The sequence below is a fragment of the Miscanthus floridulus genome, chromosome 9 (assembly GCF_019320115.1).
Source record: "Miscanthus floridulus cultivar M001 chromosome 9, ASM1932011v1, whole genome shotgun sequence".
Classification (NCBI taxonomy): domain Eukaryota; kingdom Viridiplantae; phylum Streptophyta; class Magnoliopsida; order Poales; family Poaceae; genus Miscanthus; species Miscanthus floridulus.
In genome coordinates this window covers 127,626,918-127,639,689 of record NC_089588.1, presented here as the reverse complement: position 1 = coordinate 127,639,689, position 12,772 = coordinate 127,626,918, and the positions used below count along the sequence as shown (strand labels likewise).

General features: G+C 50.4%; 1 pseudogene; it reads left to right on the top strand.

The window, feature by feature from the left end:
• The first annotated feature begins 537 nt into the window (after positions 1–537).
• Positions 538–12,772, top strand: part of LOC136482931 (protein NUCLEAR FUSION DEFECTIVE 4-like) — a 59,874-nt pseudogene continuing 47,639 nt past the window's right edge.

The following is a 12,772-nucleotide window of genomic DNA, read 5'->3' as shown; positions in this document are numbered from 1 at the left end:
AGATCAAGCCATTCTTCAAAATCCAAGTGCTAGCTTCATGGTGAAGAGCAGCCGCAACAATGGAGGGAAGGGCCCAAACGTGCGCCTCTGTTCTCAGGATGGAAGAGAGGAGGAAAGAGAGGATGGCTGCAGCCTTTTGTGTTGTAGGCTTATCGCTGTCGGTTCTTCGCTAGAACCGATAGTGATAGTGTCCAATCACTGTCGTCTCTTGGCTTGACCCGGCAGTGATATGTGTCTGTCAAGCCACTACCGGTTAGAGACACAAACCGACAGTGATAGTTGTCATCACTGCCAGTTTGGTCACATCCCAAATCAATTTTTTGTTTTCAGAGCCAAGAACCGGCAGTGAAGGGTCAACACTACTGGTTCTCCTAATTCCGGCAGTGACTGACGTCAGTAGTGAAGTGCTATTTTGTAGTAGTGAGTCAAACTCTTTTTATGCATGTGAGGTGACACAGCAGTCTGCAGCTTTGCACTTCGTTTGTTCACAACACACACCGGCACACGCACGTACGTACGTGTATACACTGGCGCACCATGGTGTTCGCGTTCATGGTCGGCAGTAGTGGCGTGGCGACGGAGGTGCTGACAGCGGCGCAGTTCGCCCTCCAGGTGCTCTCCCGGTGATGGTTCATGCTGTTGGCGTGCCTGCTGATCCTGTCAGCGTCGGGCGCGACGTATGTGTTCGTCATCTACTCCCGGGCGCTCAAGTCAGCGCTGGGCTATGACCAGCGCGCCGTCACCATGCTCGCCTTCTTCAAGGACCTGGGACAGCAACATGGGCGTCCCCACGAGGCTGCTTACTGAGGTGGCCCCGCCATGGGCCGTGCTCGCCGTCGGCGCCGCCATGAACCTACCTCATGGTCTACCTCTCCCTTGCGCCTGGCCACGCCAAGCGACCGCCGTCGCCGCCGCTATGGCTCATGTGCGCCTACGTCTGCGTGGGCGCCAACTCACAGGCGTTGGCCGGCATCGGCGAGCTTGGTGACGTGTGTTCAGGAACTTACCAGAGGCCCATGGCGCCATGCTCGACCTGCTCAAGGGCTACGTCGGCCTCAGCAGCACCATCCTCATGCAGATCTACCTCGCCCTCTACGGCGGCCACGATGCCCGGTCGCTCGTCCTGCTCATCGCCTGGCTCCCCGCAGCCGTTGTTAGCTTGAATAAGTTAGTTTTAACCTTGATGTAATCTCGTTGGAACTATTGTTTTTATGCTTTCAGTAGTTTGTATTAGATGGCGTAGTATTGCGGGTGGCGGGTGTTGTGCCTAGCTCACACAGTGAACGACACGTGCGTCTCCCCGTCGCGATGACGCGCTGCGCATGCCCACGGTCATCGATCTGGTAAACCAAGAGATCATGGAGCTCAACATGCGGTGGGGTCATCGGGCTTCAAGCCCATGTATCCATCTATGGAATGCAATGAAAATGTCCCAGAAAAGCTACTGGCAGTTGCGCAGTCCATATCATAGTGTTCATCCACTTTCGTGTGTGTGTGTGTTCTAGAGCTCGTGCTCTCGCTGCGGGGACCACGCTTCGGCGCCACCGTTCCGCCGTTCGTTCTAGGGACCGGACGCCAAGGCTAGGGTTCCAACAACTGGTATCAGGAGCCACGGCTGAATGTTCTATAGCGGCTCAATTAGCCCAACATGACCTCCTGGCTCTAAAGAAGTTCATGGTGAACTCTCGGAGGCCACCGATGAGAAGGGAGATGGGCGACATGCGGCCAAGTTCTAGCACGGTGTCATCAAGCGTCAAGCAGAGTTCTCTGGTATGGCCAATGCTTACTCGATCCAATTATGCAGAGTGGGAGATGTTGATGCAAATCAATTATGAGGCGATGGAGATATGGGAAGTAATTGATCCAGGTACCCACATCAAGCGCTCCCAAGATCGATAGGCTATGGGAGCATTGATGCAGTCGGTGCCCAAGGAGATGTGGGGTACTCTTGGTGCAAAGAAAACTATGAAGGAAGCCTAGGAAACAGTGAAGACGCTGAGGATTGGAGCGGAGCGGAGTGAAGGAGGTGAATGTGCAGAAGCTCTTGAAGGAGTTTGAGAACATCGAATTCAAAGAAGGGGAGAGTGTTGAAGACTTTGGGATGAGAATCATCAATCTCGTCGCCAACATCAAATCACTCGGTGAGACCCTTGATGATACCCGTGTGGTTAAGAAATTTCTGTGTGTTGTTCCACCTTGCTTCAATCAAGTCGCCGTCTCGATCGAGATGTTCTGTGATGTCAAGACCCTCTTGGTTGAAGATTTGGTGGGACGCCTTCGTGCTGCTAAAGATTGTTTTGAAGATAGAGTGGAGCAGATCACTCACAAAGCTGGCCGGCTACTGCTCGTTGTAGAAGAGTGGCTTGAGAAACACAAGCACCATTTCCAAGTGAACTCTCACAAGGAGGGAGGCAGTGGAGGCAGCAGTCAAGGAAAAGGGACAGCAACATCTCGATCTGATGCAGGAGGTTCAGGTTAGACAGGTTGTGTGAATCTCACCTCTGATGGTACACCGCGGTGCAAGGGGAGATGCCACAATTGTCTCATCTATGGCCACTGGGCAGAAGACTACAAACGACCAAAGAAGCAAAAGAAAGAATAGAAGTGAGAGGAGGCGAATGTTGTAGTGGTGGGGGTGGATCAGCCGGCGCTGTTGATGTCGGCGACAAACATCATCACAAGAGTGCCAATGCAAACTATGCATCTCTCGAAGAAGACAGTTGTGCTAGTGCAGTGTGAAGATGGTGTGTGGGTGCTGGACACAGGGGCCAGCAACCACATGATAGGCTCCCATTCAGCATTGTCTCAACTTGATGAAGGTGTCCACGGACACAGTGCGTTTTGGCGATGGATCATGCGTTGGGATCTGTGGTCTCGGCTCAGTGGTCCTGGAGGGCCATCAGCAGGAGCATATGGTAATGACAAATATCTATTAAATTCCAAAACTAAAAAACAACATTGTTAGTCTTGGACAGTTGAAAGAAAATGGATGAAAAACTAGTTTTGGAGAATGGGTTCCTATGTGTTCTTGATCAGGAAAGAAAATTGTTAGTTAAGGCTCCATGCACTGGCAATCGTTTGTACACGTCAAACTTGGAATTCTGACACGATACTAGTCCCGACTATGGGGTTGTGCAGGGCTTCTATGAAAGTTCCCCTTAACGAACAAGACATGGTCATGGAAGGTGAAAGAACGCAAATTGCTTTGGAAAAGTGTTTCACTTCCATTAACCATTCCTTTGATGGTTCCGCGTTAGGGGAGGCTTCCTTAGAAGGAAGTGTAGGTTTTTTGTGCCAAAAATGTTTTGAAGTATTGCCGTAATCCTTGAATTTGATAGGGAACTCTGAAGGATGAATTACTCTTTCCTTCGGCGTTCGTGGTTCGGGTGAGGGCTCATGAGTCAAATCTAGGTATAAGGAAGGTATGGGTTTGGATTTGGCTGATGAGGGCTCCTCAAAACTTGACATGACTTTTACCTAGAGGGGTTTGGTTTTTATGACGGAGGAAGTATGATTGTCTATAAGGCGCTTAAGGAATGTTACTTTCTCTGTCATAGTTTGGTGTGCAAAACGGCCTTCGACAGTCATGTCAAGGCATAAGTCAGACTCCATGTCGAGACCCGAACAAAAGAGATGTAGCAACACACTGTTGGGTAAAAACATGTCTGGGCCAGAGTGTATTAATGCTAAAAACCTGGCCTAGGCTGCACCAATAGACTCCTTCTTGTACTGCTCAAAGACTGAGGATCGCCCTTGGTAGAGAGACGATATGGGACATAGGGAAAAATGCAAGGCAAAACGTGTATATAAGTTCATCCCAGTCCTCATTCGTACTTTCTTCGGCATGAGTGTACCATTGCTTCGCCTTCCCCGTGATAGAGAAGGGAAACAATTTCCACTTAAGAGTTTCTTGTGTCATGCCAGAGATACTCAGGCATGAACACATTTCCTCAAACTCTCGTAGGTGATTACATGGGTCTTTGTTATCATTCTCAGAGAAAGGTTGTGCCCGAACCATGGCTATAAAGCTAGAATGAAGTTCACTGATAGATGAACAGTTTTGTTTTGGGGAAAGTGATGGCTCAAGGAACTCGCCCTTTGAAGCATAAAGGTTTTGATATGAAGTTGGCTTCATAATGAAAAAGAAAAAGGAATATCTATTTTGTTTTTATGAAAAGAAAAGATACAAGATACGAGGATGAACAAGGTTTGAAGAAAATACAGCAACCGTTCCCCGGCAACAGCACCAGAAATGCTTGTTGGTATTTCTTAATGCAAACATAAATAATCCACAAGCGCACGGAATTACGTTGTACCACTTCACCCGAAAGTATTCACGGTATCGTATTTTCCACAGGGAACGGGTGTACTATTCTAGCTTGTTTGTCCAAGTACAACACAAGGATAGAGATGGCAAGGGTAGAAATGTATTCCTGTGGTTTCAGGGTCTTTGGAAAGATAAACTCTACTTCCACTTGCTCACTTTGGGCACTAGCTTACACCTGGTCTGCCAGGCGCCTCTGGCCTATAGCTCTACGCCGAAACCAAACGTGGGGGATTACAAGGGACAGACAGGGCTATCACCACCTGCCGCCTACCTCTCAACTGTGGGGAACGAGGCAAACGAAGGTAGCCTCTCACCTAGACACAAGGATAGAGTTGGCAAGGGTAGAGATGGATTCCTGTGAGTTTAGGGTCTTTGGAGAGATAAACACTACTTCTACTTGCTCACTTCGGGCACTAGCTTACACCTGGTCTGCCAGGTGCCTCCGGCTTATAGCTCTATGCCGAAACCAAATGTGGGGGATTACAAGGGACGGACAGGGCTGTCACCACCTACTGCATACCCCTCAACTATGGGGAACAAGGCAAACGAAGGCATCCTCTAGCCTAGACACCACAGTCTACGCTATCGACTACTACTCTAGCATCGATCACGGTTATCCGTCTCTATCAGGGCCCTCTACTAGAGTATCTGTTACAAGAACGGACGATGAACCCGCAAGTAAATAAGAGTAAAGCTTAACTAATCAAAAGACTTTCTACCATAAGTATCATGAACATTTACTTAGCGGACGAATTCATTGAGGTACATGTGTTCATCGTGGTACAAGCTTAGGGAGACCGCCGACCGGTCCGACACTTCCCCATAGTCTCCCTCACATCTCTCCATAATACTCAACTCTAGCTGGCTAGGGCCTAAGCCCTTTGGAGTGATGCTCAAATTTGGTGTAGCTCTCTTCCTTGGTGTGTTGTTTGAGGAGGGGGTGGAGGCCTTCTTTTATAGTGGAGAGGGGAGTGAATATGCATGGAATATTCCATGATCCTCTCATAATACCCCAAACCGACCTCCAAGTACGTTGAATCAAGACCAAACTCAGGGAACCACCTTTGGAATGTCGATAAGAGGTAGCCCGCGTGAGATGGGACTGTTTGGGCTGGTTGGTGGGGTGCGGCTGCACCCTGGCTGGGCCCAAACACGCCCATCTTCGGTGGGTTGCCTCCCATGAGTTTTGTGTCTTGGCCCATGGGGGTTTGGCGGGGAGTTGAGGTGATTTGCTTTGGTTATGGGCTTATTCTCCACTTGTTTGGGCCCTGATTCTTCTAGTGATTGGGCATCTCTCTTTTGGGCTTGCGTAAACTGGTATTTATGCTTTGTTCCGTTCCACATTCTTAGCCCTGTATGTGTATTTCCACAAATGCCCTCCTGCAAATGATGAATCACCAAAACTCATGGAATTGGTTAGTTATAAGTCCTAATCCTAAGTTCGGTGTTCATATGAGTTCATTTTATGTGAGTGTTGGCGGTTATTTTAAGGACTTAAGGACCACCAACATGCCATCAAAATACTAGGGAGAGGCAGTCACAACAGCAGTTTATCTGTTGAACACAGCTCCAACAAAGAGTGTACAAGATAAAACTCAATATGAAGCATTGGCATGGCAAGAAACCACGAGTTGATCATTTGAGAACCTTTGGTTGTCTTGCTCATGTAAAGAAGATTGGGCCTGGTGTTGGGAAGCAGTCAGACAGATTCACAAAAATTGTTCTGTTAGGCTATGAAGCAGGAACAAAAAGGCTATCCGCTGCTAGATCCCTCCACAAAGAAATTGCATATCAGTCGAGATGTGGTGTTTGAACAGGAGGGGGCATGGAACGGGAACAACAGTGACAGCAATCAGTCAACTAAAACATTTACAGTTGGGTCTACAGCTTTGCACTTCATTTGTTCATGATGCACACTGGCACACGCACTGTACATGTATACACTTGGCACTGCCATGGTGTTCGCGTTCATGGCCGGCAGCAAGTGGCGTGGCGACGGAGGTGCTGACAACGGCGCGGTTCGCCCAGCCAAGTGCTCTCCGGGCGATGGTACACACTGTTGGTGTGCCTGCTGATCCTGTCGGCGTCGGGTGCGACGTATGCGTTCGGCATCTACTCCTAGGCGCTCAAGCCGGCTCTGGGCTACGACCATCATGCCGTCGCCACGCTCGCCTTCTTAAAGGACCTAGGCAGCAACGTGGGCGTCCCCGTGGGGCTGCTCAGTGAGGTGGCCCTGCCGTGGGCCATGCTCGCCATCGGCGCCGCCATGAACCTCGCTGGCTACCTCGTGGTCTACCTCTCCCTCACGCCCTGGTCGCACCGAGCGACCGCCGCTGTCCGTCGGTCTGGCTCATGTGCGCCTACGTCTACGCGGGCTGCTAACTCATAGGCGTTCGCCGACACCAGCGCACTGGTGACGTGCGTCAGGAACTTCCCCGAGGGTGCCACCCGTGGCACCGTGCTTGGCCTGCTCAAGGGCTACATCGGCCTCAGCAGCGCCATCCTCACACAGATCTAACCTCGCCCTCTATGGCGGTCGCGACTGCCTGGTTGCTCATCCTGATCATCGCCTGGCTCCCCATCGTCATTGTTAGCTTGAATAAGTTAGGTTTAACCTTGATGTAATCTAGTTGGAACTATTGTTTTTATGCTTTCAGTAGTTTGTATTAGATGGCCTCGAATTGCGGGTGGCTGGTGCTGTGCCTAGCTCACGCCGTGACCGCCAAGTGGGTCTCCCCGTCATGACGTCGCACAGTGCATGAACACGGTCATCAATCTGGTAAAGCAGGATATCGTGGAGCTCATCATGCGGCAGGGTGGTCGGCCATCAAGCCCATGTATCCGTCTATGTAATGCAATGAAAACATCCCAGAAAAGCTACAGTAGTTGTGCAGTCCATATCATCATGTTGATCCACTTTCGTGTGTGTGTTCCAGAGTTCGTGCTCTCGCTGCGGTGACCGTGCTCCGGCGCCGTCGTTCGTTCCTGGGACCGACTGCCACGGCTGGGTTCCATCTACTAGTATCAGAGGCACGGTGAATGTTCTATAGCAGCTCGATCAGCCCACCGCAATGGCTGGCGCTAAAGAAGTTCAAGGCGAACCCTCGGAGGCTGCCGATGAGAAGGGAGATGGGCGACATGCGACCAAGTTCTAGCATGGTGTCATCAGGCATCAAGGAGAGTTCTCTTGTATGGTCAATGCTTACTCAATCCAATTATGCGTAGTGGGAGATGTTGATGCAAATCAATTTTGAGGAGATGGAGATCTATGAAGGAATTGATCCAGGTACCAACGTCAAGCGCTCCCAAGATCGATAGGCTATGGGAGCATTGATGTGGTCGGTGCCCAAGGAGATGTGGGGAACTCGAGGCGCAAAGAAAACTATGAAGGAAGCCTGGGAAACAGTGAAGATGATGAGGATTGGAGCGGATCGAGTGAAGGAGGTGAATGTGCAGAAGCTCTTGAAGGAGTTCGAGAACATCGAATTCAAAGAAGGGGTGAGTGTTGAAGACTTTTGGATGAGAATCATTAATCTCGTCGCCAACTTCAAATTACTCGGTGAGACCCTTGATGATACCCGTGTGGTTAAGAAATTTCTGCGTGTTGTTCCACCTCGCTTCAATCAAGTCGCCATCTCGATCGAGATGATCTATGATGTCAAGACCATCTCGATTGAAGATTTGGTGGGATGCCTTCATGCTGCTGAAGATCGTTTTGAAGATAGAGTGGAGCAGATCACTGACAAAGCTGGCTGGCTACTGCTCATTAAAGAAGAGTGGCTTGAGAAACACAAGAATCGTTTCCATGTTAACTCTCACAAGGAGGGAGGCAGTGGAGGCAGTAGTTAGGGAAAAGGGAAGGCAACATCTCGATCTGATGCAGGCTGTTCAGGATAGATAGGTGGTGTGAAGCTCACCTCTGAAGGTACACCGCGGTGCAAGGGGAGATGCCACAATTGTGGCATCTATGGCCATTGTCTCAAGTTGATGAAGGTATCGACGACATAGTGCTTTTTGGCGATGGATCATGTGTTGAGATCTGTGGTCTCGGCTCACTGGTCCTAGAGGGCCGTCAGTAGGAGCATAAGGTAATGACAAATATCTATTACATTCCAAAACTGAAAAGCAACATTGTTAGTCTTGGACAGTTAGAAGAAAATGGATGCAAAGTAATTTTGGAGAATGGGTTCCTATATGTTCTTGATCAAGAAAGAAAATTGTTAGTTAAGGCTCCACGCACTGGCAATCGTTTGTACATAGTCAAACTTGGAATTGTGCCACATGTTTGTCTACTGACCAAACTGGATGATGAAGCCTGGAAGTGGCATGCCAGATATGGGCATCTGAATTTAAAAGCTCTTCGAGATCTTGGAAGGAAGTAGCTGGTGGACGGTATTCCAGTGGTTGATAGAGTTGAGCAAGTGTGTGATGGATGCACTCTGGGGAAACAACATCGCACACCATTTCCAAAGGTGTCCTCTTACAGAGCAGGAAAGGGCTTGGACCTATTTCATGATGATCTATGTGGTCAGGTAAGATCACCTACAATGGGGTTGAGTTTTTTTATGCTAGTTGTTGATGACTTCAGTAGATATATGTGGAACTGTTGAGATCATAGGATGAAGCATTGGCTTGCCTAAAAAAGAACAAGCAGAGAGCTGAAGTTGATTAGGAGGGCAGACTGAAGGCACTAAGAACAAATTGTGGTGGTGAGTTTAACTCAATCTCCTTTAACGTTTTCTGCAATGAGTATGGCATAAAACACTATACAACCACCCCTTACTCTCCCCAATAGAATGGGGTGGTTCAGCGTAGAAACCAAACGGTGGTGGAGATGGCTAGGTGCATGCTGAAAAGTAAAGGAGTGTCATGTTGGTATTTCTTAACGCAAACAGAAACAATCCGCAAGCGCACGGAATTACCGTTGTAGCACTTCACCCGGAAGTATTCAGAGTATCGTATTTTCCATAAGGAATGGGTGTACTTTCTAGCTAGTTCGTCCAAGTACAACACATGGATAGAGTTGGCAAGGGTAGTGTCGATGCAGAAAGTGACCAACTAGTGAATATTTGTAGTTTTGCCATACGTTGTGATCGGAGGTGGCCTAGCACTCAATGACACAGGGTTTATACTGGTTCAGGCAATGTGCCCTACGTCCAATTTGAGTCAGCCGGTGACTTTATTCCTAAGCCCAGGTGCTTGAAGTTGCAATGGGGTTACAAACGAGAAGGAGAAAGATGGGGTGTACAAGAGGTCCGGTCAGCTCCGGTCAGAAGGGCCGAGAGCGACAGGAGCTCCGCTATGAGCTAAGTGTTCAAGCGTGTGCTTGAGGTCCGAACCTGGCGGTCCTATGGTTGTGAGCTAGTGAACTTGATCGATCTAATGAATCAGGAATCACTTTGATGAACTTGAATCAACTGAGTTTTTGGGAGAGAGCGCATCCTCTTTTATAGATGAAGGGGAGGGCTTTACAAGTGAGAGGGAGAGAGTACATATGCTTCTAAACCTTGTTGCCCACGCCGTTAGGTATAGGATGATGGTAGGCGCCTACAACACTGTTGGATGTCGAAAGCACGTGGGAGGTTACGTCAGTCTTGTTCAGGTATGGCAGATGTTGGTATTTGCTATACTGTTGATGCCCAAAGGCATGTGAGGGGTTTCACCATGTTCACTCGGTACGGTAAATGCTGGTGCCCACAACACTATCGATGCCCGGAGGCATGTGGGGGGCTTACATATGGGAGTTAATGGCGCCCACAATACTGTAGAGGAAAATGTTAGCGCCTACAACACTATTTGTGTCAGAGCAGTTGTAGAGTATTGTTCCTGTAGGTGTACATGGTATGGTCCCTAGTATTGTGGTTTGACTTGTGTGCCTTGCCTTGCTTTACTCCGTTCGTTCCCTTGTCCTTTTCGAGCGGGCGTCCCTGGTCGGTTGGTCCCAGTCAACTCTGGTTGCGCCAGTTGGAGAAGAGCACTGAGCAGGGTCTTTGCATTCCCCGGTCGGAGACAGTGGGGTTGGAGTCAGACGTAGTGCTCTTTCTAGGCCTTCCGTGCTTGAGACTGAAGCGAGCGTTCTGGTTGGAGAGGTGGGCCAGAGTCAGGAAAGTAGGTGTCGTTCCTCCTCGGCCTAGGCCGTCCAGTCGGTGATTGGATCACCCTTCTGGCCTGTCGTTCTAATACTTGGGCCAGCCCAAGAGTTGCGTGTTGTCTGCTTGGGCTGAGCCTTTGCGGGGAAGTCGGTCCGCGAGGGACCCTAGGGTTTATGAATTCGATAGGAGCGCCCAAGCCCCCGGGTGATTTGGGTAGAATCGTCTGGGGGATTTTTGCCTCAACAACGGGTGCAGTGCGAGCGTACCTACGAGTGTAGCCCCTGAGCCCCCGGGCGGTTCGAGCAAAACCATCTGGGGGGTTTTCCGTGTTGCCAACGTGGGAGGTTTTTGTTTCATCGGTGGGTGCGCGCGAGCGCACCCGCGGGTGTAGTCCCCGAGCCCCTAGGCGGTTCGGGCAGAACCATCTGGAGGGTGTTTGTTTAGCGGGCATGTGTGTGTGTTCTTCAGTTGAGACAGAGTTTTGTTTAACCAAGGCATCGTTGCGCAGCCGAGGCAGTTTAGTTGTTTTATGGATCGGGTGAGACGGAGCTCGCGGATCCTGGCGTCGATGCACGTCGTGGGATCGGGCGAGGCAGTTAGACTTTTAGGGATCGGACAAGACATAGTTCGCTTATCCCAGTGTCGGTGTGCGTCGTGGGATCGGGCGAGTCGGAGTCGTGGATCCTGGCCTTGGTGCGGCCCGCGCAACTGAGGTAGTTAGTTTAGTTTAGTTTGGGATCGGGTGAGCCGGAGCTCATAGATCCCGATGGGGCGAGTTCGGGGTCGCAGACCCAGGTAGTTTTGGAGCGCAGTCGAAGCATAGCCGGATGGGGCGAGTTCAGGGTCGTAGACCTAGGAAGTTTTGGAGCGTAGTCAGAGCATAGCCAGATGGGGCGAGTTCAGGGTCACAGACCTAGGAAGTTTTGGAGCGCAGTCAAAGCGTAGCCGGATGGGGCAAGTTCGGGGTCATAGACCCAGGCATTTTGTGTCTTAAGCCCCTGAGCCATGTTGGGCTTTAGTAGGGGTCGGTGTGAGTTATGTATGTTACCCCATCCTCGGTTCCTCACAACCGAAGGGGCTGAGTTTTGTCGCTTGTCCCTGATCGCTCGGGCTCGAGTGACGCGCTCGGTGAGTTCGCTAACAGGTATGATCGAGTGTTATCTGAGTCCGTCGTTTGTGATGGGGTTAGCATAGCCCTCTTGTGACATTCCACTGCTCCTTTACCTGCAACCCGACAGATGCCTGGGTCATTTTGGAGACCGACCCGGGTGGTCTAACGGCCTCCCCTCGATGGAGATTCTGTGGGCTTGGCAAGAGGTTCAGGATTCGAACTGAGAAGGTTGAGATGACCCTGTCTGCTAGACTAGGCGAGGGCCACATGGGGCTCATCTATGTTTTTCTCCCCTGGCTCAGTTGGTTGCTCATGTCGAATGAGGCAACCGCCGCTTTATGATGCAACACGGAGCGTTGTGATGCATTTCGCTGCACGTGCGATGCTTAGTTCCTGAGCCCCCGGGCGGTTCAGGGCCCGAATTGTCCTAGGAGGCACGGGCGTATGGAATGAATGCGCATATGGATGTATGAAATGATTTATAAAGAAATAGAGGGGGTCGATAGTGTTACCTTGATGACTCGAGTGATGGGGTTTGAAGAGCTCTAGTAGGAAATGTCCGACCGGGACCTATGCTCGTCGTTCATGACTGGAGTCGGCATGGCCTACATGGGGCATCCTTTTTGCTCCCTACCTGTCTCTCGGTGTGTTCTTCTGAGCCATTCGATCGACTTAGGAAGCCCGATGGTCTCTCCTGGCGGAGATCTCGTTTTGGGCTTTTTCTAAGCCCCGCCTGGGGATGTAGAGAGCCACCTATGTGTGGTGGCGCTTTGGTTCTTGTGCCCAGCGTGCGGTAGTGGCTGGCGTGCGGTAGTGGTGGGCCATACCTAGGCCACGTCCCATCTGATCAGGAGCCAATCCATCGGGCAGGGCACATCTCATCGGTCAGGGCGCGTCTCATCTGCATTAAATGGAAAGAGAGAGTTTTTCGCTCCACCGTTTCATCTTTCTAGATCGGCGCGCCCTCCCCTAACTGGTGTACCCTTTTCCTTAAGTAGGAGGAAGGGAGAAGGTTTTTGCCATGTTCTTTCACCTATTCCTCATCTGCCGCCTCCTTTCCTTTTCCTTCTTTGCTGAGAGCGTTCTTGAGAGCCACGGCGGTTTCTAGGAAAGAAAAAGGGGGAGAGCAAGGGAGAAGAAAAAAGAAAGTCACAAATCCTTTTGCGATCTCAGAGCGAAATGTCGGACTAGAGGTCGTCCACCGTGAGAGAGTCGGTGTTGAAGGCCTTCGTCACGAAGGGG